General features: G+C 42.8%; 1 protein-coding gene across 11 annotated transcripts in view; it reads right to left on the bottom strand.

Annotated features, from left to right (window-relative positions):
• KCNJ15 (potassium inwardly rectifying channel subfamily J member 15) overlaps positions 1–16,864 on the bottom strand; it is a 51,094-nt gene extending 34,230 nt beyond the window's left edge. For 2 of the 11 annotated variants that reach the window (XM_032630991.1, XM_032630996.1), the window contains exons 1-2: positions 14,205–14,474; positions 7,622–7,716 (exon numbers count right to left, since the gene is read on the bottom strand). The gene's annotated coding sequence lies outside the window, so the exon portion shown is untranslated. The other 9 variants (XM_032631003.1, XM_032630995.1, XM_032630993.1 and 6 more) reach the window with 8 other exon arrangements.
• Positions 16,865–25,659: the final 8,795 nt, after the last annotated feature.

Genomic DNA, 25,659 nt, shown 5'->3' with positions numbered 1-25,659 from the left:
AGCTATCAATTAGTCCTGTTTTCCTCATCTGTAAAATGAGAGGGTTGGACAAAATGACCTCAAAGTTCTCTCCCAGCATGGTCAGTGCTGAACCTGAGGGCACACATGAAATTCTGAGTTAATTTGCTTCCTTAACATCTACATCTAATGTTTAACTATTAGCGTTCAGAAATGCAGCTGCAGAACAAACAGGAATCTGTGCATGCAAAATCCTTAGTTTTATGGATCGTCTTGATTTTAAAATAAATTGCCCTGTGAAAATGTCCAACTTAATACTGGTGGGAGAAATCTCAAGTGTTGTGGGTAACTGAGCAGAGTAATTGGTAGGTCATTGATATGACATTGACAGGACAGACTAGAAAATGATTAGAGATGAATGGGTTCTAATATGTGCAGGCCTGGGAAATTGCTTTGTGAATAATGGGAGAAAAGGGAGACATATTGGTCAAAGGGTTTCAGGGGGTGGGGGAAGGGAAGGAGCTTTTCAAATATTAGGATAAGAGTAGGTAGGGATATTAGATACAGTTATGCAAACGTGACTTCTCTCACAGAGCTAAGAATAATTTAGAGTAATATCTGCAGGACCTTTTTAAAAATTTTTTATTTTATTGACGTATAGTTGATTTACAGTTGTGTTCATTTCTGCTGTACAGCAAAGTGATTCGGTTTTATATATATATATATACATATATACATTCTGTTTCATATTCTTTTCCATTATGGTTTATCACAGGATAATAAATATAGTTCCTTGTGCTATATGTAAGTCCTTTTTTGTATCTCTCTCAAAATTTGTGAACAAGAGTTAACCAGGCCTTGGGTAGATTCTGAAAACCTAAGATAAAATATGATCACCGGAGTGCTAGCGAGCTACCATCATTTAATACTTGAAAAATCGTATCACTTTCCATATGCATTGTGACTTGTGAATAATAATATACATGATCTTGAAAGAAATGAACCTAAGTATACATGGTTTTCCAAAAAGCTGCGTTTTTATACATCTTGTCATTGAAATCAAGGTCTTTAAGGGTCAAAACTCAGCACTACCTCTGCAAGTTATTTGCTTGTAAATTTCATCTGGATTAATAGCTAATTGCTACTTACAGAAGCATGTTCAATGTATTACTATTGAAAGGAGGTTTTGGCCTAACTAACTGCATTTTAGTTTTTATACCGAGGCCTTTGTTTATGCAAATAAATTGGGGTTTCAGTCTTACAGTATAAGGTACAAGTCTTAATTGCTTGTTTTTCTGACCAAGTGAATATTCTATTTTATTTACAATGTCATTGAGTAGCGCTTAGTTGTTTTTAAGCACTGGAGTTTTCTTCAAATCAGTAAGATATACATGAGTTGAAATTGAAAAGAGTGGAGAGTAGAGAAGAAAATCATGCCTGAGGTCAAGATGAATCACTTTGGTTGGACCTTCCGGAAATTCCCTGGTCCTCTGAGGTCTGGGTGTTTTATTTTCCCCTTCCTTCTCTACCACCCAGGGTAATTAGCAGGAAGCACTCTGGGGGTCTTACCTGGAGTCCAGGTGCTGGGGCCCAGCTCAGGTGAAGATCCCAGCCATCTGGGGAAGTGATGAAGGAGGCTGGCTCTGCAGGGAGGAGGCTCGAGGTGCTGGGAGACTGGTTTGCAACCCGCACCTATAGGCTCTGTGCTCACGTGACAGCCGAGAGAGTGGACCAGATGTGCCCTCCACCCGGAGGTGGAAACTGGGCATCGAGCAGGGGCCTCTGTCCCTACCCCAGCAGCCCTCACACATCTCCAAGGATAGAGCCCTTGGGCCACGAGTGATTTCTAGCACAAGACTTGGTTTTTATGCATGAAAGACTGTCCCCTTGCATCATAAGATAATTATATCTGATATAGCTCCAGATTTTTCTTAAAGCTATTTGACAAAAAACACTGCCAAGCAGAATTACCACAGAGGCCTGGGAGGTAGCACAGAGTTTTCTTATTCTTCAGAGGTGCTAGGGGACACTGGAAGGTCTTTCTTTCTCCTGAATTCTATTCAAAGGGCACTGGTATCCTGGGAAATTATCTGGGGAAGCCTCACATTTTAGCAGCTCTCAATGCCAACCTGGGGCTTCACACTTGCCCTTGTGGGTCTGATTGTGGCACTAAGTCACGGGTTTTGTGGTTTGTTTTTAAAATGTCAGGTAATTAAGCAGCCCCTTGTGGTGGATAATTATCACAAACAAATGGGAATCCACTAGAAACTTCCCATGATGTTGGCTGGATCTCGTGCACCTTCGTTTGCGATGACCTCTCCATTCATTTCTACAGACGTTTCTTCCCTGCACAATCTGTTCCCATAATGACCTCAGGACAGGATGTGGACAATCTGCACATCGTAACAATGACCAGGTCCGGCAGCCAGGGCCTGGGTGATTCTATAGCGTAAGCAGCATAGTACATGGGCTCACCACATTCTGATAAGAAATATACTAACATGCCACTCAGCCCAGTTCCCAGAGATTTTCTTTATAGGACCGACCTTAGGAATGAGAGTTCAGAGAAGGAACTATTGACAAATGTCAATGGTTTAGGAAAAGTAGGAGTCTTCTATTTTTCTTTTTTTCTTTTTTCTTTTTTTTCTTTTTTTTGGCCACACTGCATGGCATGCAGGATCCTAGTTCCCGGATCAGGGGTTGAACCCTTGGCCCCTGCAGTGGTAGCACAGAGTCTTAGACACTGGACTACCAGGGAAGTCCCAGGAATCCTCTATCTTTTTAAAACATGCAAATGTCTAACTGATTTTCTATTTCTTTCCATTCACTCCTCTCATCTGTTTCCAAACTATAAGACGGTTCAGTTATTTGGCATCCCCCTGAGTTGGGGTTCATCTTTTCCTCTTGGGTTCCTCTTGGGATAAGAGGAGCCCTGGTGAGGGGTCTCAAGCACCGTCAGAAGAACCAGCTTCTCTATGTGCTGCAAAACCCCAGGCAAGTCATATGACCCCCTGGGCTTCAGTGTCCTCATCTGTAATGGGAGAGAGGGTCACACTCACTTCTCTGAAACCCCTTTAAGCTTTAACTTTCTATGAAGTGAAATTTCAAGAAAAACCACAGAGAGCCCAGACTCCAAATTTCCTCTTATTTAATCAGGTATGGCAGTTTTATAAGAACATCTGTCTTGGAAGACACCCCATCCAGTTTTGTCACTGAGAAGATTTAGGAAGATGGAAGTTCCTGCAGCTAAGACTCCTGCTGATTTTGGTGATTTCTGGTACCTCGGGAGACTGGGCTCCATGAGACGAGGGTGATACCGTCACTAGGAACTATCTTTGGCTCTTCAAGAAATTGTGCTAGAAACCTATCTGCTACATTTAAAATTCTTTATAAGACATGTGGCATGTATGGAAGTACATGTGATCCAGGTGATAAAATAGTTACACACTCCCTTAAACATTAACTTGCTTATAAATCTTTTTACCCTGTTACTATAAAGAACAAGGAGTCAAGTGTTGTCTTGATCTTCTCATAAATACACAGGGAGAATGAGCTACCAAGTCATGAAAAGACATTAAGAAAACTTCAGTGTATTACTAGGTGAAAGAAGCCAATCTGAAAAGGCTACTTACTGCATGATTCCAACTACATGCCATTCTGGAAAAGGCAAAACTGTGGTGGCAGATAAAGATCAGTGGTGGCCAGGGATTAAGAAGGAAGGGAAGGATGAATAGGGAAACACTGAGGGTTTTTGGGCAGTGAAACTACTCTGTATGGAATTGTAATGATGGATACATGTCATTACATATTTGTCCAAACAAATGTTCGACACCAAGAGTGAGTCCATATGGTAAACTATGGACTTTTGATGTCAGTGTAGGTTCACTCTTGGTAAGAAAACTCTACCATCTGGTGAGTGATGTTGATAATGGGGGAGTCTGTGCATGTGTGGTGGCAGACGGTGTATGAGAAACCTCTGTACCTTCCTCTCAATTTTGTTGTAAACCTAAAACTGCTCTAAAAAAGGTATTGAAAAATAATACATATATACACTTTGAATATTTATATTATTAGGGAAGAGACCTTGCAGACAAAGGCAACAAGATGGGATGAAACCAGAAGCAACAGAACACGGGGCCTGAGTGGGTAGGGACAGAGCATGGGTAACTGAGGTCAGGTGATGGAGAACCTTGATGATAAGCAGGTCCTGGAACGGGTAACTGCAGGACACCACAGTAGATGCTTACGACTACTGGGTTCCATGGCACTAGTTAAGACTGCTACTAATTGCAAACATCTCCAGCTCCCAAGGGCACCTGGTGTTCTCTTGATGCCAAATTGATTCTGTCTCCTCTTCTCTGAATTTGGGAGACTTGTGGTTTCTTTCCACACCAGCCTGTGCAGTATGTAGTCAATTTATAGTTTACAGGGAATTCTCCCACACCCATATATGCTTTCCACTGAAGTACTTTTTCCTAGACCCGCCCAAATTCCAGAGCATGGTTCAATGGTATGCCAAGTTCATAGTTTTTCTCTCTGTCACTCTCCTCTCCTTATAAGACCTAGGAGAAAGTTACCTTTTAATGCTTCTATGTATTTTTAACAGAAAAGAATGAAGGACCAAAAAAAATTTACAAGGGTAATTTCTGATTCAATTTGCATCGAGAACTACAGTCTTTTCTAGAGGGAAACCCAGTAAGCTAGTCCTGCCAAAACTAAACTCTCCTTCATCAAAGTTTGAGTAGCTACAGGGGTATAATCCCTTTAAAAAATTAAAAATATTTAAAAAGCTGCTTGCAGATTTTGTAAGGGTGGTAACCTAGACTCTGGAATTGTGAGTTTCTTTATAAAGTAATTTCTAAAGAGCAGAATTGTATAAAAAGGGAATTAGGTCCTCAGGGAAGAAAGGAGGGTTGCTTTGGGTCATATTGAGAATATTTGTTCCCTACTGATTCATAGAAACAGGAGTGACTTCCCCACACTTTTACAAAAATCTGCTCATCGAACGCTCCTGTGTTATTCTTGCGGGTAGGCATTTCTTCAAGTTTACAGATGAGAATCTAAGATAACTTTCGGAGGATCACACAGCACAGAAGTGAAGACTCCAATCCAGGGATTCCACTCCCAAGTTTAACTTTATTTTTTCACAACCTGCCTTAAAGAAAAGCCTTGCTTTGCCCTTGGGAGTGGGGGTGATGGTGGGGAATCAGTGGGGGAGGGTGGCGACCAGGAGTGGAGAGAGAAAGAACCAACATCTGTTGATTGCTTCCCATACACCCTACAGTACACACTGAGGTTCTGATGGTTGGTTGCATCTCACCCATGGGAGCCCACACACCTGAAATTCACATCCAGGAATGTCAGCTCCCAAGTCCAAAGTCTTTTCCTGAGACCAACCTGCCCCTCTTCACAGACAGCCCTCTGTTTGTCAAGTTTCCACCGTTATCTACCTTGAGGCTTTTCTCATTCCTCTCCCAACTTTTTTCCTCTAGGGTTTCAGGAACTCTTACCAAACACATTCTGAAAAAAAAAAAAAAATCTACATTTTCTTACTCCCCTCCCCCAAATGTTAGGATTTTTATGTCCTCTTTTACATCTTCATGTTTATCCTTTTGCTGTTCATTGTAGTTATCAACTATACTTCAATAATAAATTGAAAAAAAGAACTCATCAAATATTCATATTCTCTCATACAGAAGTTTCCAAAAGACTACCCATTTGACTTTTGCTAAGAAATTAAGACTGTGATTTTTTTTAAAATCCACCTACATATTTTTCAAAACTAGTATAATATAGCATTTTAGGTTTTGCTGAAGTTTTGCTTAATCCCATTACAACACCGAAAAAGTAGAAGATAGTCCCAGCAAAACAAACTTGAAACTGTAGAGTCAAAGCCAACAACGAATCATTCTGAAGGAACTGGCCCAGCCTGCTCTCTCTTTCCATCGTTAAGACTATCTGTCAGATCCTGTTTGTATTCAAAAGGTCTCCGATCTTATAAAAGAATAAACTTGAAAAGTCTTGCTTTAATCATGTCAGTAACTAGCAAACTTGGACGCTGCATTATCTTTCCCTTTTGATTGGAAACACATTCAAGAATGGGCTTGTGGACTTCCCTGGTGATGCAGTGGTTAAGAATCCACCTGCCAATGCAGGGGACACGGGTTCGAGCCCTGGTCCGGGAAGATCCCACATACTGCAGAGCAACTAAGCCCGTGCGCCATAACTACTGAGCCTGCGCTCTAGAGCCCATGAGCCATAACTACTGAGCCTGTGTGCCACAGTTACTACAGCTCGTGTAGAGTCCGTGCTCCGCAACAAGGGAAGCCACCGCAATGAGAAGCCTGCACACTGTAATGAAGAGTAGCCCCCGCTCGCTGCAACTAGAGAAAGCCCGCGTGCAGCAACGAAGACCCAACACAGCCATAAATAAATAAATAAATAAATAAATAAATATATTTATTTAAAAAAAAAAAAAAAAGAAATGGGCTTGTAGTTTATCCAGAGTGTCTCAGGAAACTAAAGCACATAACTTGCAGAGACCAGGTATTCACCCAGTTCCCAGGGGCCTGAGTTGCTGGAATCTTCCTTTGGGAATACATGTAACCACCCTCTGAGCTAAGCACAGACTATTAAAATCATGATAGATGTTAATTTATGGAATAACTTGCCTGACTTTAAAGAGGAAAGGGAGCAGATTAACCATACTTAGAACAGGGAATAGAGGAAAAGAAACTTATGTCACTAACACGATTAGAGGTAGCCATCCTCCCGGCCTCTGAGACTCTGATTGGCCAGCCAAACAATAATCTCTCAATTCCTCTGACTTTTTTTCTGGAGAGTAAATTGGGATGGGGCTACCAAGCCCTCCGGCAACATCTTTTCTTGCTGGCACCTTTAGACTCTCTGCTGCTTCTCTTCTTCAGTTCCCAAACATGCTTCTCCAGTTCTCTGATGTGTGAGTCAGGGCAGGTATTAGTAGCAGTGTCTTCAGAAAGTTCCTTCTGCCTTTTGCTACTGGGTCAGAAGACTCTTTGATCATCCATCTACTTCCCTGATTACCCATTCTCTTTCTGCTTGGTGGACTTTCCCTCTTCCTTCTCACGCCCCCAGTTATATCCCCCAGGGTCTTTTAGTCATCCTCTTTTATTTCTCTTTATTCTCTCTCAGCATCCTCTACCTTACTCCCTCCACCGGTCCTGGCCCCATTTCTTTACCTGTGCTCCTCTTAGATTCAATCTGCGTTTCCAATGTCCCCTGGTTCACCTCCCACAGAGAACTGCTCAGAACCGACTTGTCCAAAACACAACTCACATTGTTCTTCCTGCATCCAACTACTTCTCCTGATTTTTGGTTCCAATCAATGGTGCCCTCATTCTCCCACCTGTGTGTCTTGACACTCTCTCACTCCTGCCTAATTAGTGCGAGCCCAGAGGTCCTACCTTCTTAGTGTATCTCGTGTGTGTGTGTCTCTCTTACCCTCTCTTCTGCCCCTGCTCTGCTCCAACTCCCCAGTCCCTTTGCCCAACCTCTCGAAATACCCTTCTGACAAGTCACATGGTCTTCACTACTGGGCTGATATTCAAAAGTGCAGCTCAAGCAAAACCTTCAGTGACTCCTCATTGCTTATCAAACCCCAAACAGCCCTTCCCAACGAGCTTACCCTTAAGGTTCATCTCCCAAGGAGCAAAACTTCAGGGTGTGGCCTCTAGAGACCGATGGCCTCACTTCAAAGCCCAGGATCACACCGCCTGAAACCTGTGACGGTAAGAAAGTTACTGAACCTCTACTCTCTGCTTTTCTCATCTCTAAAACAATGCTAGTAAGAAAGCCTCCCAGATAGGCAGTGGTTGTGAGGATTAAGACACAGCTGGAATGATCTGGCCTTTGGTGAGTACTCAGCAGTGTCCACCATCATCAGCGTCATCTAGATTCTTGTCATGACTCCCAGACTCCTTCTCTGCAGCAGACTCAACCCTCTGCCCACTGCAAGCCTCCCTGCCCTTCCCTTCAGGTGTACCTTTGTGCCTGCCTTTCTCCTGACCCCTGATGGCTTCTCCTCCCCATATCCTGATTTTCGAAGTCTTATTCATTCTCCAAGGTTCTCTCCAAGACCTTTCCCAACTGTCCCAAACAGATCTGATCTTTCCTTCTTTGACTCTCCTCAGGCTTTTGTCAAGGTCTCATGTAATGTTCATCATATTCTGCTGGGCAGCACAGCCCTTCATGTGTTTTGAGTATTTCTTACTATTTTTCCACCTGCATCCCCATCCACACCTCCTCCCAGCAGTGGGATGGAAGTTCCTTGAGATTAAAGACTAAGTCTTCTCCTCCTGTATCTTCTGAGACACAGCCTTCCAGCCTCCTGCAGAGCAAGTTGCCGGCACATGTGTACCAGGTAGAGAGAACTGAGTGTCAGAGCCTAACCAGCCACATTCCTGAGTTGAGTAAGAAACTCATTAAATATACATTTTGACCAATATAGCACTAGGACGTCACAAACCGTTTCTTCGGATATTGAATACGAAACAGAGTGCTATGCAAAAAAGGCTAGTTAAGAGACCATTCCCAGGATATTGGACTAGACAAGTTAAAATCCATAATTGTAAAATGTATGTTTAACTATACAATCCTCATGCAGCCTCAGACTCTGAAACACCATGTACTGGCATCCACTACTCCTAGTCGGAATGAAATGCATTTGATTGTAATCACAGAAAAGTGGCTCTTATAAGTTTTAGTCCTATAATATTTCATCTTTAAAATGGGCAAATCTTAGAAAATTCTCTTCATCTTAAAATTTAAAACACATTGCGAGCCAAATACCCTCATTGCCGCAGGTATGCTAACACAGACTGTATCTAAGCATAGCATTTGAGGGAGACTGAAATGATGTGAATTCCCTTGTCTCCTGGATGGGTCACGCCATGGATCAAATCACCCTTTCCTCCCCAAGACTGCAGTAAATTCTTTCATTCCTTTCTTTCCTTTATTTTCTTCTCCAGGATCAAACTTTCAGGCCACACCAAACCCTGCTGGCTCTGCATTTACTTTTTCTGTTTTATTTCCATTTTCTTCTTTCCAAAATACTCTGCGTGTTTCCTATTTTCCCTCCGTGGGGCTCACACAACTACTACATTGTAACTTGGTGGCCTGTTTCTTCTCACGCATACAAATATGTCTCCCTCCTTAATAGCCCCCTTTAAGTGATTCTAACAGCCAGTCTATCATTTTGTAATGGTCATCAAGGGAGAAAATGCACTAGTCAGGAGTTTTCAGATACATGTATTTTCAAAACACTTCACATATAAAGTCCTATGCTCTATGTTTACAGGATGGGACGGATGTAGGTCATGGTTCAACTGAAGATATAATTACAGCAGAAATTTTGCCTTGGTGTCAATGCATGTTGATTCAACAAGCATTGCCTAAGGAATTATTTGGGCCAAGCTCTGGGAGCACAGAGGAAGAATCAGGTAAAATCTCCATTGACATTGAGCTTACAACCCAGTAGGGGAGAGACACAAGTAGACAGGCGATTGCAAAGTAGGACCAAGTGGGATGAACCAGCTACATCCTGATGGAGAAAGTTTATAACCTTACTTACAGACAATTAACTTATAGAAATAGTGAGAAAACGAAAAAAAGAAAAAGATCTCGAGAGGCAGAATTAACATTGTCTTTTAAAAGAATTATAAAATATGGTGCACATAAAACTAGATTCAAGGAGTGCCTAATTGATTTCCAGGGTCAAATATGAAGCATATTTTAAAATATACATTGAATTCTAAAGTCACAAACAAGATTCCACTGCTGTGGGTCAGGGTACATTAATTTGTGGTTTTTAAAAATAGGTTAAAACTCATATAAGTAAATGATTTCATCAAATTACTTCTTTGAGGCTTACTCTTATTTTTCTTTTCCATTTACTTTTAATTAGTATTGTATTTGTGTGAGGGTATGTGGATGTGTCTTTGTAAATTCACGTGAATCCTTTTGGGAATAAGATGTACATAAAGATACAAAGAGACAAAAAGGAAATAAATTATTTGCAGCTGACTGTGGGTGGCCACTTTGTAATCCCAAAGGCTGGCCAGTCACCTACAGGTCCCAAAAGTACAACTCACAGCCAAGTGGAGTATGAAACTTGTAACATGTTCTTTTCTTGGAGTATGTGAAACTTTCCAATCAGAACCTGCAAAAGTGTCCTCCATGGGGTTGCGTGAAGTATTAGTCAGAAGAGTGAATAATAGTTAAAAGGAGGCGGAAGGAGGCGGCAGACAGTTTGGTAGTACAACATGGTTTAAACAACTTGGGATTCAAAGTTAAAGGATGTCTTTGATGCTGGATTTCTTAGACTTTTTAATATGGTAATGATAACTGGCACATTCTAAGAGGGAGTTCTAGACTATGACAGATTTCCCAAACCTATCAGAGTATAGACCTTCTTATCTCCTGTAGGCCAAGAATTACACAGAACTCTCCTCAGGACCGCTTGCTGGCCAGCAGAACTTCCCAGGAGAGATGCTGCTTTACTGTCAAACTTGATTGTGTTTTGGGATGCTTCCTTCAGCCTTCTGGCTAGGGGACTGCTCCTGCCCCTAGACCCCTAAGACAAGAAGTAGACGGCCAGCTTCCAAGGGGTCTTCCCCCAGTTCCCAAGAGATTGAGTCATGAAGGCACTGGAGTGGACCCCTCAGTCCCCTCACCTCCCCATGCCAATAGGGATCAGGTGGGTTGTGGTGCTAAGAGGTGAAACCCTGAGTGTTCCTTGATCAGATTATCATGACATCCATGTGGACGATAATTGAGTCACATGAATATGATACCCACCTCCTTTGTTAAAGGGTGATGCTAAGATCATTGTCACCATGGCAACACTGTTTAGAGGGCAATTTTTTGTACACTTAATCTTTACTATGGACCTTAAGTGTAAATTACAGATTTGAAATTTACTAAACAAGACAAGATGTTGAAAATAAAGCAGCATTGTACTGTGACACTGTTGGCATTGGAATAATTTCCTCTGTACCTACACAGTTAGTGTCATTATTAACGTTATGGCTAAATACACACCCACGCTCGCTGCCTTTGTTAGTTGCATATATATGTCTGCCTGTGATGTAGCTCACTATTGGTTTATACATAAATTCTTTCCATGGACTTTTGAAAATAGGACGAGGACAGGGCAAGTTCTCATTCCTCAGTATTTAGAGAATTCTTAATAAAGGAGCCAGGTGCTCCTGGGCTCATATGTATATATTTTTAACTTGTAGCAGGTATGTGGGGATAGGATTTGTAGGAAAAGTCGAGATGATGTCAAATTTCATGATATTTCAAAGCAAATGATAGGCTTCTCAAATGTCTTCTTGGAAGTTAGGGCTAGACAAAGGGGTAACTCAGGAAGTAAGAAAGCCAGATTCATTCGGGGAGCCAACCTTGCATTCTTTGGCAGGAGATTAGGATGAGCAAGATACCAATCTGCAATATTTGAAGACGTAATATTCACTGAGTGAGAGCATTATTCGGCCTGGCAGGAGTGAGTTTAGCCAGCATTCATACTGAGAAATGATACTGATAACTGCGATTGGAGCTGGAAACCGCACTCACAGAAATAGAAGAGGCTGTCCCTTGCCAGACACATAGATATTTCTCTGGGCAAGGCCTCAAGCCTATTAAAAGAGAAGTGTGGGCTTCCCTGGTGGCGCAGTGGTTGAGAATCCGCCTGCTAATGCAGGGGACACGGGTTCGAGCCCTGGTCCGGGAAGATCCCACATGCCGCGGAGCAACTAGGCCCATGAGCCACAACTACTGAGCCTGCGCGTCTGGAGCCTGTGCTCCGCAACAAGAGAGGCCGCGATAGTGAGAGGCCCGCGCACCGCAATGAAGACTGGCCCCCGCTTGCCACAACTAGAGAAAGCCCTCGCACAGAAATGAAGACACACCACAGCAAAAATAAATTAATTCATTAATAAACTCCTACCCACAACAACAACAAAAAAAAAAAAAAAAAAGAGAAGTGTGTTCTTTATGCCTTTAATATCTTTCTAGGTTCTAGGCCCACGACTAGCGCGAAGTTCTTCTGTTTTTAACTTGAGGACTTTTCAAATGGAAAAAGTGCACCATGAATTTCAATTCCCACATACTCAGCTGTAGGAGTTTTGATAGCATCTTACCATTAGCATCTTACCACTGGATAGTGATAACCTGACGTTTTTGACCACAGTACAGCATTGTGCCAGTGAAATGAGAAATGTTCTAGGTATCACCCACATCAGTCTTCCATATATCACCAATCATTAGATGTATATAAGCACAATTATTTGATATGTTCACTTATCAGTTTTCAGAGTTACTTAGAGGGCAACCAGCAGCTAAAATTTACATAAATTAATTCAACCATTCCTGCAGGAAACAAGTATTGGGCCTTTATTACGTAGGACACAGAGTGGATTTGTCATGAAGCTAATGAAATGCAAGCTTCAGGGCTCCTCCCTTGTACCAACCTTCTCCAAAGCTTTGTACCTAATTTTACAGTCATAATTTTGCATTCCTTTTCCTTAAAGAGGGCTCTCAAAATTGTATAATCTTCAAGCTCCATAAAATCTTGATCAGCCTCTGGTCCCAGCACTAGAGAAAACTCACAAGAAGTTCATAGTTATCAGCCTCACAGCAGGGCAACTTCGGCTGAAACAGGATGTGGATTGAAACCCAAACCCAAACCTGGGCCCTGAGAACTGGATCCTTTTCTGCAGAGTTCCTCCTCTGAGCCACCTCTTTTGTATTCATTCCAATGGCCCTGACAGTGACTGAGGGTTAGAGTGATTTGTAATCCCAGGGTCACAGTCAGGCCATGGATGTCACTTCCCTGAACTCGGAACCCTGAATGGGAGCCTAAGTAGTCAATGCTGCCATGTGGCTACAGATCAGCCCACCATGGAAGGAACTGCTTGCTTTGTTTAATGTGGATCAATACACTTCTAGATTGCTCTGAATCTGAGCTGTGGGGTCATGCGGAAGAACAAAACAAAACTGTGCTTATTCTATTGCTAATTCCTTTCAACGGCTCCTCTGGGTCCTCAGCCCCCAGGTAACACAGGCATGCTCTTCTACTTCACTGTTTCCTATGGACAGGTGTGTTCCTACGGACAAGTGTGTTTTGTCCTTCTCGTGTATCTTCTGATTCTGTGAGCCTGGTCAGGCAACCCTAGTTCATCTTCAGATATGACTGAAATATCTTGCATTCTGTGTTATAGAATTTTAGGTGTGGGACCACAGACTATTCTGGAATTAGGCCAGGTGTGAATTTCTAAAGTCCAATTGGGTTGCAGTGACTATTGACTTATGAATCCTTTCACCAGATAAGTCACGGTACCAAATGAAGGGAAGGCAGGTATACAGATCCCTCACAAGCTCTGACCTTTGTTTATGAGAAAAGCAGAAATGTTTTTAGTTAAAAAGCCCTGGGAATACAGTGGGCATTTCTACGTGGACTCAGCCGCATTGTGAGCAGAGGTGCCCACACTGCTGTCTGCATTAGCCCAAGGAGCATTTTGCAGGGAGGGCAGATTTTCAGATTTGTCTTTCTTGCTTTGTCTTTTACCAGGAACGTCTATATGCTCATATTTTTCCCCTTTTATCTTAACAAAGTAATGCTTAGCAAATAAAACTTCTTTCCCAGAACCTTTGCTTTCAGATTTTAAGTTATTTTCTCTTCTCTCAATTTTCCATTTCAAGGTGGGGAAGTGGGCTGCCCTTAGTTCCTTTAGCTGTTGGAAGGTTTGGCACTTCTGGAGCTGCTCTTTCTGGCCACAGAGTGCTTTCTCTGTCTGTAAAACTGGCAGCAGGAGGCCACCTGAGCGGCAGCAAAGAGCCAGGTGTTTGAGGTCAGATCCGCCCCCTTCCATGGCACTGCATCCTTGAGGGGCACAGAGCAAGCCCTCCCCCCACACCCACCTTGGATCGCTTTGCTCCTCTGTTCTCCCCGTACCCAGCCCGGCCACACCAGTTGCACCCAAGCCCCACTCCCAAGGTGCGTCTACAAGATGAAGGTAAAGGGCAGGAGAGAGGAGAATAAAGAATCACCCCTGTCTGATATGCATCTTTCACTTACCCTTTAATAAGCAACACACTCTTCTTTGTGAGCATGAAAGCTAACATTAACTCTGGCCATAGCTTTCTGACTATTTTTGGAGCAGAATTCTTTTTACTTAAAAGAAGAATTGAAACAGCACAATTGGAGATACCTGATTTACTCTGGCGTGAAGTGCTTGAATGGTTGCAGGGGAGAAGACGGTAGCTGAATTCCTTACAGAGTAAAGGTTGAAAGGCATGACTAGGGAGCTTTATATGCCTTAAACAAGCCTTCCCAGGGACTTGTCATCAGCAGCTCTAGCATGCTTACGGTTCATTCTGCAGACTCCTGTGCTGGTCCTAAGATTCTGATGCGTCCACCAGGCAAATACTCTCCACAAACATCTCTGGACTCTGAAGCAGAGTCAGGAAGGAAGTCAGTGGGCTGCCCCGCGTCTCTGACAGATGAGAGGGGGTGTGGCAGGAAAGGAGATTTCAAATGCTTGACATTTAGTGATTAAGTCCGAAAATGTTTGTCTTTGATGCCTAAAGCCACACATTGGTGGCTCTTCTTGTACAAAGCACGTTGTCATTCAGGTACATAATTACACACACACACACACCCAAACCAGAAAGTTCAGCCCTTTTAAGATTTCCTTCACACAAGGGCAGAGCGAGAGTAGAAGGAACCAGCAGACCTGCTTCTCTCAGCTCTTCAGGACCGCGGGCATGGGAAGCCTGGGGTCTCACTCTGTCTCTTTTCCCCCAAACACGGGGCTGTCTGCACTGGTTCTAAGTGTCAGGAGAGGAAATTGGGGAAATAGCACTTTCCGTAAAATGACCACAACGGTTGATGAGAGGAAGGAGTGATGAGAGTGTGGGAGGAGTTTTTAAAAATGTGTTTTCCTTAAGCAACCAGAATCGCCAAATTCAGCTAAGTCTATTTCTAGAAAACCCCCAAACTACTTAGGCATTTACTTAATTCAGTGAGGACCTGTCAGCCCCGTTATTTGATTAGTGTTTCTGAGATATGACTGGTGATTTGGTGAAACTCTTCTATTCTCCAGACGTTTGCAAAGACCAGTCATATGACCTCTGGGTTGCTCCCTGCCTGGCCATTTACTGTATTTATCACTAGGGAAGGAAGAAAACTGCTAAAAAACAAAACAAAACAAAAAAAAACACCTGGGGAAAACAGTGCTGAGGGCACATGTGTGTAAGGTCAGCACTTGGTTGTCATAAAATGATGGCATTTAAAAATGCATGATAGTTGTATTTGACTCTTCTCTTTTGATTTTTAGGACAATTTTAAATTGAAAGAATTTATCACCTAAGGCTATCGTAGATCATTACGTATTTATTTTAACATTTATGAGAGAGGACAGAATGGAATAGGATCTAGGATTAGCCGTTGTGTGTGAGTGTGATTTTGAGGTTTCAAAAAAAGAACTTCAAGAATCACTTGTACTATTTTTTTCAAAATCCTTCCTTTAGATCAACAAACACACAAAAAGATTAAGATATTTTCTGATGAGAAGAAATAAATCTAAAGATTTGAATTGAGTAGGACTAATTTTGGTCTTTCATTTTGGCAAGTTGAACATCGCATTTGTTGTAAGTTTCCTAACCTGTGACTTAAAGAAATCATGAGGTCAAGAGATTTCTGTTGAACAGCACATTCTTATTTCCTTCAGGCAACTCAATGCGGAAGTGCAGAGGAGATAAAAAAACTAGCTTCACAGGAACAATGTGGAAATTTCACCCAGTATAACATTGATTAGCTGAGAACCGTCTAAACCCCCATGAAATTATACACAGGTTATAAAACGCATTAGCCATGGGTTGTGAACCAGGTTCCTAATGTTTCCAAAGTCAGAATTGTTTACATTCCTTATACCTACCACAGAAAACTTACATTACTTTTTTCTTGTAAGGATAGGTAACAGATTTTAAAATTTTCCGGCGAGGTTTCGCCTTACGCCAAGCTAAACTGATTTCTCCGCCGACTAAGGAAAATAACTGCTGAAGAACGACGCAAAAAACCCATGTAATCACTAAAAATCAATAACAAACTTGCTCTCACAGACACTAGGAGAAAAAAACACTTGCAAACAGAGTAATTCTTCTCCCTCCATCTAGATCACTTACACCCACAGCAAACAAGACAACATCTGGTTATTGTTTTACAGGCATGAATAAAGCCTTTTTTTTTTTTCTTGCCCCATCATTAAGTAAAAACCCGTTTTCCGCAGGCAAACAGCACTTGTAAATTCCCCCAGATAAGCCTGGAAGTCTTGAAGGATTTAAGTCAGTTTCAAAAGAATCGCAACATTTTCATTACCTTCGGAAGGAAAGTTTTTCAGAAATCCCTCCAGCGAGCAGCATGTTCCAGAATTGACCTAAGCCTGTGCCTCTTACCTGCGAGGACTGGTGAATGCAGGCGCCTGGCTAGATGCGAGGTTATGAAAAGGCGAGGAGATGAGTCCTCCACGCAGGTCGCCTTGGGAAGCCTAGGTCTTCAGGTTCTCTCAGAATGGAGAAAACGCTCTCGCTGTGCACTGTCAGTCAAAAACAAGTTGGTACAAGTCGGAGTAGAATTTACCTGAAGGAACTGAAGAGAGAAAGAAAGACATTGGGAGAGATTGGGCGGAGGGAGGGAGGAACGGGAAAGGAGGGGGGGAGGGAGGGAGGGAGGGAGGGAAGGAGAGAAAGAGAGAGAGAGAGAGAGAGAGAGAGAGGAATCTGAGAAAGGAGACCACGATGTCAGCAGTGTGTCTTAAGGGAATCTACAGACCGGCAAAATATTCTGATGGACACCCAGTCCTGAGTTCTCCAAACACCTGCATAAAAAAAAAAAAAAAAAAAACTAATGCCCTTTTAAAGAATGCCAGTTAATCTTTAAGAAACTTTGGCCACTCTTATCACAGCCTTTATAAAGGTCCCTTTGCGGAAATAAACTATAAATAAATAACCAGATTATACTTTTTAACAAACTCTCCTTCACCTCCTGTTCTCCCCTCCTCTTCCCTCTCCCCACTCCAGGTGAATATTAACAAAAATCCTTCCTCCTGGGAAAATCGGGATGAACCCATATAGATAATGCATATATCAAATATACGTATAAGCAAACATTGCAGATGGACACTCTATGTTTTTAATTCAATCTCCTTCTGGCTGTATTGATTTGTTTCTATAGCCTTTGTTTTCCCTGATCAAAAAACATAAAAATGTGGATAGATATGGGTAAAATCGGGTTCTTCCACAGCATGGAAATTGGGAATGAGATTCCATGTTGGAATCATCCCAGCGTTGGTCCACAGAGTCTAGCACTCTTATGAGAAATGGTCCGAATTCTGGAATGCATTTGTGTGTCCTTCCTACACCAAGCAGTTTCTTGCAGCCATCATGCCAAGGGACGCCAGTCCACAGCCCTTGCCTGTCACCAGCTGTCCTGTGGCCAGAGTAGACCCTGGTAAACCCTAAGGGAGAAGATGCCCACAGGCACTTTCCCTAATGAGATCTCCTGCACTGGTCCAGAGGCAATACCTTGGTGGGAAGCAAAGACCCTCTGTCACCATGGAGATGATGACACACCCACACAGTCTCTTACACAGACACCTGGGCAGGGCCAGGGTGCTGCAGCTGTTTCACATTGGAGGGAACAGAGAGTGAGTTGATTTGTTGGAAGAAAATGATATGCCTGCTTTCCTGAGTTTTGGGTTCCACACGCCTGTGCATCTCCTCTCCTTGACCCTGGGTTCAGCTGCATCTGTTCTGGGGCCTTGAACTAATTGAAGGCAGGAAAGCCTGAGGAGTTATTCTGCTTTGGCAGGGGGGAGAAGGTCTGAGACCTCCCCATTTTCTCCTACTTCCTCCCTTGATCCCAAGCCCAGGTATAAATCATCCCCTGCCCCTGATTCCCCAGTGGGAACATGCACCTGTGCCCATCCTTTTGTCCTTTTCCTTCCCATGAAGCAATGGTTTCCTCTTCTGCTGGGAAGAGTGCAGTGGCCCCTGAGAGAAGACCCTGGGCTCCCAGAGGCTCAGGACTTGAAGAAGCCACGTAGGTCCAGACCTCTTCAAGCTGGTTGTCTTCCTCCAGATCCATAAAATCAGATAGATCTCATGGGAGGGAAGGTATTATAAAAGTCCATATAAAACAGGTAAACACAGAGACGGAGAAAAACAAAAAAGGGGAAATGCAGCATTCAAGATCTGACCATATCCCACCCCAGATGATGTGCACAAGCTGTTCCCTCTGCCTGTAATGTTTTTATTCAGATCTTCGTTCACCTGCTCAACCCCTTATCACCGTTCGGGTTTAGCCCAAATGTTACCTCTTCATCTCCCGTGGTTCCAATCCAACTCTGTACCTCAACTCTCCCTCTCACTTTGTATATCACTTAGCACTGTCTAAATTGTCCTCTTTATCATTTACTGTCTGTGCTCCTTTTCAGAGCTCTACCACGCCTGTCTGGCTTGCTACATGTTCCTGGAGGGACACCTGACACATCATAGACCCTTAAAAAATTGTCAAGAAGGGCTTCCCTGGTGGCACAGAGGTTGAGAGTCTGCCTGCCGATGCAGGGGACACAGGTTCGTGCCCCGGTCCGGGAAGATCCCACATGCTGCGGAGTGGCTGCCCCCGTGAGCCATGGCCACTGAGCCTGTGCGTCCGGAGCCTGTGTGCCGCAACGGGAGAGGCCACAACAGTGAGAGGCCCACGAACCGCCAAAAAAAAAAAAAAAAAAAAAAATTATCAAGAAGATCGATGAACGGTTATAAATGGATGGTATGACTTGTTACAAGTGAACTTTAATTCTTATTTTTAATGCATATTTTTCCCATTTCAGCTTTTATTAGTAAACTAACATTTGAATGTTCTTTCTCAATTTATAAATCTCTTTCAGAAATGTGATTAATTGGGTGCTCAGACCCAAAGGCATAATTAGTTGCATTTTAAGGGTGAGGAAGTGGAAGCCAGAGATGCTGAGTGATTTTCTCAAAGTCACAGAGCTAGAGAGAGGTGAGCTGAGGCTCGAAACAGCTCTTCTCACACTCAGTCCATGCATTTTTCATTAGGCTCCATTTTTCTCAAATTGGTCTATTGTGGGCATACATGTGCATGTGTAGATTCCTTTGAGTGTCAAGCAACACACCGCATGAATTATAATCGCAGACTAACCACCTGGCAAGCTGCAGTTTTCACAGGGCTGTACACAGCAGAGCTCGGGCTCATTCATCACACAGTCTTTACAAATGATGAAAGAAGAAAGTGAGTCCAAAGTAGTATGAACACACGAACTAATTTAAATGTGAAGACAATACTCTCAGAGAAGACCATAATTCAAAAGGGCACATGCACCCCAATGTTCACTGCAGCACTATTTACAATAGCCAGGTCACGGGAGTAACCTAAACGCCTGTTGGCGGATGAATGGATAAAGATGTTGTGGTACATATATACAATGGAATATTACTCAGCCATAAAAAAGAATGAAACTGGGTCCTTTGTAGAGACGTGGATGGACCTAGAGACTGCCATACAGAGTGAAGTAAGTCAGAAAGAGGAAAACAAATGTCAAATATTAATGCATATATGTGGAATCTAGAAAAATGGTAGAGATGAACCTGTGTGCAAGTTAGAAATAGAGACATAGATGTAGAGAACAAATGTATGGACACCAAGGGGGGACACGGGGGCAGGGTGGTGGCAGGATGAATTTGGAGATTGGGATTGACATGTATACACTAATATGTATAAAATAGTTTAATAAGAACCTGCTGTATAAAAATAAATTAATTAAATTAATTAAAAAAACAATAAAGGAGGCAGTTTTCACACACACACACACACACACACACACACACACACACACACAGACACAAAAGACAATATACTCTTCTCACTTTGGTAATGTTAACCTGTTTTTGTTCTTTTTCATTTGAGGATATATCAATAATCAGACGGTATTTTAGATCTGACAGAATTCGCAAAAGAAGGTAAGGCATTATAAACACATGATTAAAGATTTGAGAGGTGAGTGGGAAAACTCTAGAATCAGCATCCATGAGATTTCTGCCACAGGGGACAGATTTTATGCTGCATGTTTTAATAACTGGATGATCTATGTAAGTATTTCTGGAAATTTCTGAGGGTAAATGAGGGGAATAAGGCAAACTCTTAATCTTGACAAAACATTTTTTGTCACCCCATCTCCCTCCCATCCAGTGAGCAAAAGATTTCTCACATTCTAGTTCTAAGGCGTAGATTCTGCAATCTACCATATAAAATTTCTTCAAAGAACACGGCTAATCATTTTGTAATGGAAGATGGTCAGTGTTATTGATCTTTTAGCCTAATATAAAAAAATAACATGAATCACTGCTCAGTAAATCATCTTTCTCTCTTTCTTCCCACTTAACTGAAAGCAAGACTCTTGTAAGTGTCAAATTTGAAAAGAATATACATCTAAAGTCTGGATTTTTAATCAAAGTTCTAAAAAGATGTTTGAAAACTGGGCAGAAGAGATCACAAGAGCCAGCTTTTTTGAAAGAACCATTTCCTGAGAATAATTTCCTAAAGAGAAAACAAAAAAACAAAAAAACGGGCTGTTTTGCTTCCAATTTTCATCTTGGCTTGAATCGAGACATTAAAAACCTTGAAGTGTGATGAGAGGAAAAAATACACATTTTTACCTTTGACTACATCTCTTTAAGTTGGGTTAGATATGGAACTATTTATGGAGGGTTATGTCAGTTTTTAAAGCTTCTCGAAACCTCCGATGGCCCCAGCCGCTTAAAGCATCGTCCACGGGCTAGGCAAGATTTGGGCAGTTGTCTCCAGTTTGCCTCCACAATCCCCATCAGAGGTTTGTAAAATGTCCTCTTGGAAGGTAAGTGAGCTGTGGAGGATGAAGGATGTCCATTTCAATCATTTCAAGACTCTGCAGGCCAGAGGTGGGGACCTGCTTGCCTTTGGCCTTTTCCAGGGAGAAGCTTATCTTAGAAAACCATCAAGTTGGAATCCTGTCTTGAAGTAGGCACTCTAGAAGCAGATGTTGAGGCAAGGTTGCACATGTAATTTATTAAAGAAGGATTCCTCTGGGTGGGGGAAGCCAGCTGGGGGAAGGGAAGAAGTCAAGTGAGGGTGAGATTTCAGGCCAAGGCCAGTTCCCTGCCTGATTCTGGAGGGAGCTCTGGAGTGAAAGTGGTAAGGGTACTGGGTACTAGGTGATGAGGTAATGGGGGTTTCATGCTCTTGCCCCAGTCAGCCTTTGCTAGGAGTAGGAGTGGCAGGGCATGCAATCTCCCAAGTGTTCTGGCTTTCCTGAATCTGCAAAGAAAAGGCTCCCATGGTCCAAGGGCAGGCTTACACAGATGGCAGTAGGAGCTCCATGCCATCAGAAGTAATACACACAGAAGTGTAGGAATGGGCACCCATGAGCAGTGAAGGAGATCCAAGAGGATCTGGGCAGACAACCAACCACATTGGCTAAAATCGTGAATCCTGTGAATGCTGGAATGATTCTCTTCCACTGGTACAGCTACTCCCCCTTACCATGGCCCCCTCACTCCCTCACCATCTCCCACCTTCCTCCTCCACTACAGCAAGTTCCCAGCCAAAATAAAATTGGGGATCTCAGACTAACTCTGGAATTTGACTTAAGATGCACATAGCCTTCCTGTGCACATGGTCAGTTACTCAAAGTGCCAGGAGGACCCCAGCAGGGCCTTCTATTACTAAGAGAAGCCTTTTTTATGGATATCACGTTGATTTAATTTGATTGGTGACTACATTGGGTGCCTTCTCTTTGCTACAGTCTCTGCACTGGGGTAAAGTACAGTTCAGCAGAAAGATGGGCATAGCTGACTGCAATGCAGTGTCATTAAGTGCTATATAATCAAAATAGTCTAGAAGCCCATAGGAAGGGCAGTGAACTCTGCCTGGGAGTTCAAAGGTCAGCTTCCGGAAAAGGGAGCAGTTAAGTTCAACTGACAAGATTTCCATAGGTGGAGCCAAAGAAGAGTTGTGCACATTCCAGGAAAAAGAAACAGAACAAATAATGGTAAAGAGTAAAATAGCCAAGAGAGCTGAAGCTTAACAGTGGTGGAGCCTGACAGTACAGCTCTACCCTTAGACTCCCAGAGTTTAGACAGCATGAATCAAGAAAAGTGCTTCGGGGCTTCCCTGGTGGCGCAGTGGTTGAGAGTCCGCCTGCCGATGCAGGAGACACGGGTTCGTGCCCCGGTCTGGGAAGATCCCACATGCCGCGGAGCGGCTGGGCCCGTGAGCCATGGCCCCTGAGCCTGCGCGTCCGGAACCTGTGCTCCGCAACGGGAGAGGCCACAGCAGTGAGAGGCCCGCATACCGCAAAATAGAAAAAGAAAAAAAAAAAGAAAACTACATCGGTTACATTACCGTTAAGGGGGTTTCATTAAGTAGGAACAAATATAGGTCAAATTTGACTTAGTATGGCCGCATGGGATAGAAAATTACATGACTTTGAAGAACATCAGAACACTAAAAGCCACATTTTGTTTGCTAACATTAACATTTTTTGAATATCATTCATTTTTAAACTGAGAAATCAGAACCCAAATGTGTTCTCTCTCATGTCTGCCTTCCGTTCAGACTTTGAAGTCACCAAGCAGAAATTAGCTTGTCTTCAAATTTCATTTCATCAAGGCAAATCACCAGCTCTCCACACCACCCCCATGTGTATAAGTGGCTCCTCTCCCCTCGGCAACCTCACCTCTCCCACCTGACAGCTTTCTCCCACTCAGCATCTCCTCGGCATGGCTGGGCTCTGAGGGAGAAGGAAACTTTCATGAATGGCTATGTTCCAGAAAGCGAGCAATAAGAAGAATCACAAAGGCTTAGTTAGAGCTTGAAGGAGCCTAGAAATCACCCTGTTCAGTTTCGTAATGTTTCTCTTTAAGACACTGAAAACCAGAGAGTGACTTTCACAGCGTCCACAGAGCCTGGAACCCAAAAATCTACGTCGACATCTCCTGAAAGATTCTTGTACACTTTACTGTGCTCTGCTAAGCTAGGCCCTACGTTGATACGTGTGTGTATCCATATCATTTTCAAGTGCCAGAAACCTATGTAAAAGTTTGCATTGCTGTAAAAAGAGCTGTGAGTATCAGTGCGGGGCTTTCAGGATGTGACAGCAAGCTACCTGACTGTCTCACTCTCTCCCCCAGGTTTGGCTGATGGACTTCAGCCAATGAAGTTTTAGTAGAACAGTAAAAATAATTACTCCAAAGCCTCAGGCGTGAGAAGCCCTCTTAGTGGTTACTACGCCAGATTAGATGAGAAACAGAAGAGTGTCCCCAGGCATTGAACCCAAAGTAGAAGCACAGCCCTCCTTTGCTTTTGGTGCTTGAGTGGCTGATCATTGAAGGTACTTGGAACATCTCAGAAGACTCTGAGGGCTCACGCCCAGGACATTTTCATTTTTCCTGGTGAAGATGCTGATGGGTTCTAGCATTCCCTCCCTCTTTGCTCACCCTTCCCATAGCATGTCATGTGGTCAAAACATCATCCCTGCTGTGTTAACTTCTTCCTGCTGTCAGTTTGCCTCGACCCAGAACTCAAAGGCCACTTAATGCTTTTCCCGACTGAAGGTTCAGATACGTAAGTGTGTGCCCCTCTCCTGTTAGACAGAATCATGCCCACAGATGCCTAGTTTTAGGGCATTATTTAGGGTGAGGAATCTGGCTGTTCTGTGTTCTGTGAAAGATCTGAGAGGTTTTAAAATTATCAACAACAAATTCTGACCAGGAGCTTAAGAAGCCAACTATTTAAGTCACAGGGGCCACCGCTGAACACGTAAGGCCAGGTAACTATCTTCCCAGGATCCTAATAGAAAAGCTGGCCTTATGGGTGAGCCGGCTTTTAAAAGCTTCCCAGCCCTTGTGGCAAGGCCAGTTATTCCTGTTGGGCTGAAGGAAGATCTCTTGCAAAGAACAGGTGAATGCCCCTGCCTGAATTAGTTAAAAGTGCATATTCTCTTGAACTTGTTTCCATCTATTGGTTTCTAAACCAGCTCCTATAAGACAAAGCCCTCAGGCTCTAGCTGGCAGGTCATCTGCCTGTGGACTCTTCCAGCAGGTCCCCAAGTACCTGTCTCCTCTTGCCCCTCGGGGTTCCCAGGCTATCTCCTGCTGGAGGTTTCTCAACCTTTCCGCCACTATTCCCAACTAAAAAGAATTCCTCCTCTGGAAAACAGTGAGGCTGTTTTAGGGCTTTTTCACATTCTTCTTCAATGGGATGGCACAAAAAATTATCCCCAAATGGAAGAGTAACTTAATAGAAGTGTTACCTCCAGATGATTCCTCTGTAGGGTGATGAGCCAGCCTGGTTTTCCCGTGACTGCCCCAGTGTTAGCTCTGAAAGTCTTGTGTCCTGGGACATCACTTGGTCCTAGACAAACTGTGACGGTTGGTCACCCTACTTCTTTGTCTCCAGCTCTTTTGTAGCCAACTGTCAAATTTTAACACTTAAAACATTTTTGTTTAATTTTTAAGTGTGAATATAGGCATGATTTCCTAATTTGTTAGCACCAACTGGACATTTGTTAGGGCGTATGTAAAATCCGATTTTCTCAAATGGGAAGATGTATACTTAAAAAGTTAGACGCAGGAAATGCTCAACACTCTGTACAGAGGCTGGTCACCTTCCTTTAAACCTCCCCTAAAGTTTGTTAGCAATTTCAGGTCCTCACCCACAGAGTGGCTTGGGAGTCGGTGAGTTGCAAAGCACCACTGACATTAATTCAATGGTGATCCAGCTTCCTCTTGCCTCATTCAAATTGGACATCGTTGCTTTAGCTGTTGTTGGTGCAACATTACGCTGAATGTTAATACACACAGTTTGTTCCTGGTTCACTTCAGACCCACCTTACTAAGTGATCTGTTCTGTGGCAATTTCCATCAATGAAAGGTATATGATAATGACTTTTTTGCTGTTGACAACATGGCTGGTAAATAAGAATGCAACACCTACAGGGTAGTTTCCATCTTCAGGCTACTGCATCCAGAATGATCCCACCTTCCTTACAAAGCCTAACTGACTGATAAACAATATCAGTTTATCAGTATCAGTTTATCAATATCAATATCACCGTATCATTCATATGGCCACATGTCACCTGCTGGCTTGATTTAAGTCACCTCTTCTATTTCTGTCTTATTGTTGTTAACTCTGAATCAACTATACGGGTGATCTTCTATGCCAGACAGTGAGATGTCTGTGCATGGACCCCATCTCCATCAGGTGGCCAAGTATAGTATTTTACACAAGGTAGATTGAGTCTGAAACTCAATCTCAATTCAAAACTCAGAGTCACATTTAAACTATTTAAAATACAATAGAGTCGATATATGTATATGTATAACTGACTCACTTTGCTGTACACCTGAAACTAACACAGCATTGTAAATCAACTATACTCCAATAAAAATTTAAAATAAAATAGGACAGAAAATGCTATTATCACCCCAAATAATTTCTGTGAATAATTGAGCAACACAAAAGTAGTGAAATATTCTACCTTTTCTCTTGGTTTTCATATTTTAGCGCTTTGTCCTTGGTTAGATATAAGCTACATACTTCAGCTT

This window comes from Phocoena sinus, chromosome 4 (genome assembly GCF_008692025.1).
Source record: "Phocoena sinus isolate mPhoSin1 chromosome 4, mPhoSin1.pri, whole genome shotgun sequence".
Taxonomy (NCBI): domain Eukaryota; kingdom Metazoa; phylum Chordata; class Mammalia; order Artiodactyla; family Phocoenidae; genus Phocoena; species Phocoena sinus.
This window is presented reverse-complemented; position numbering and strand designations above follow the sequence as displayed.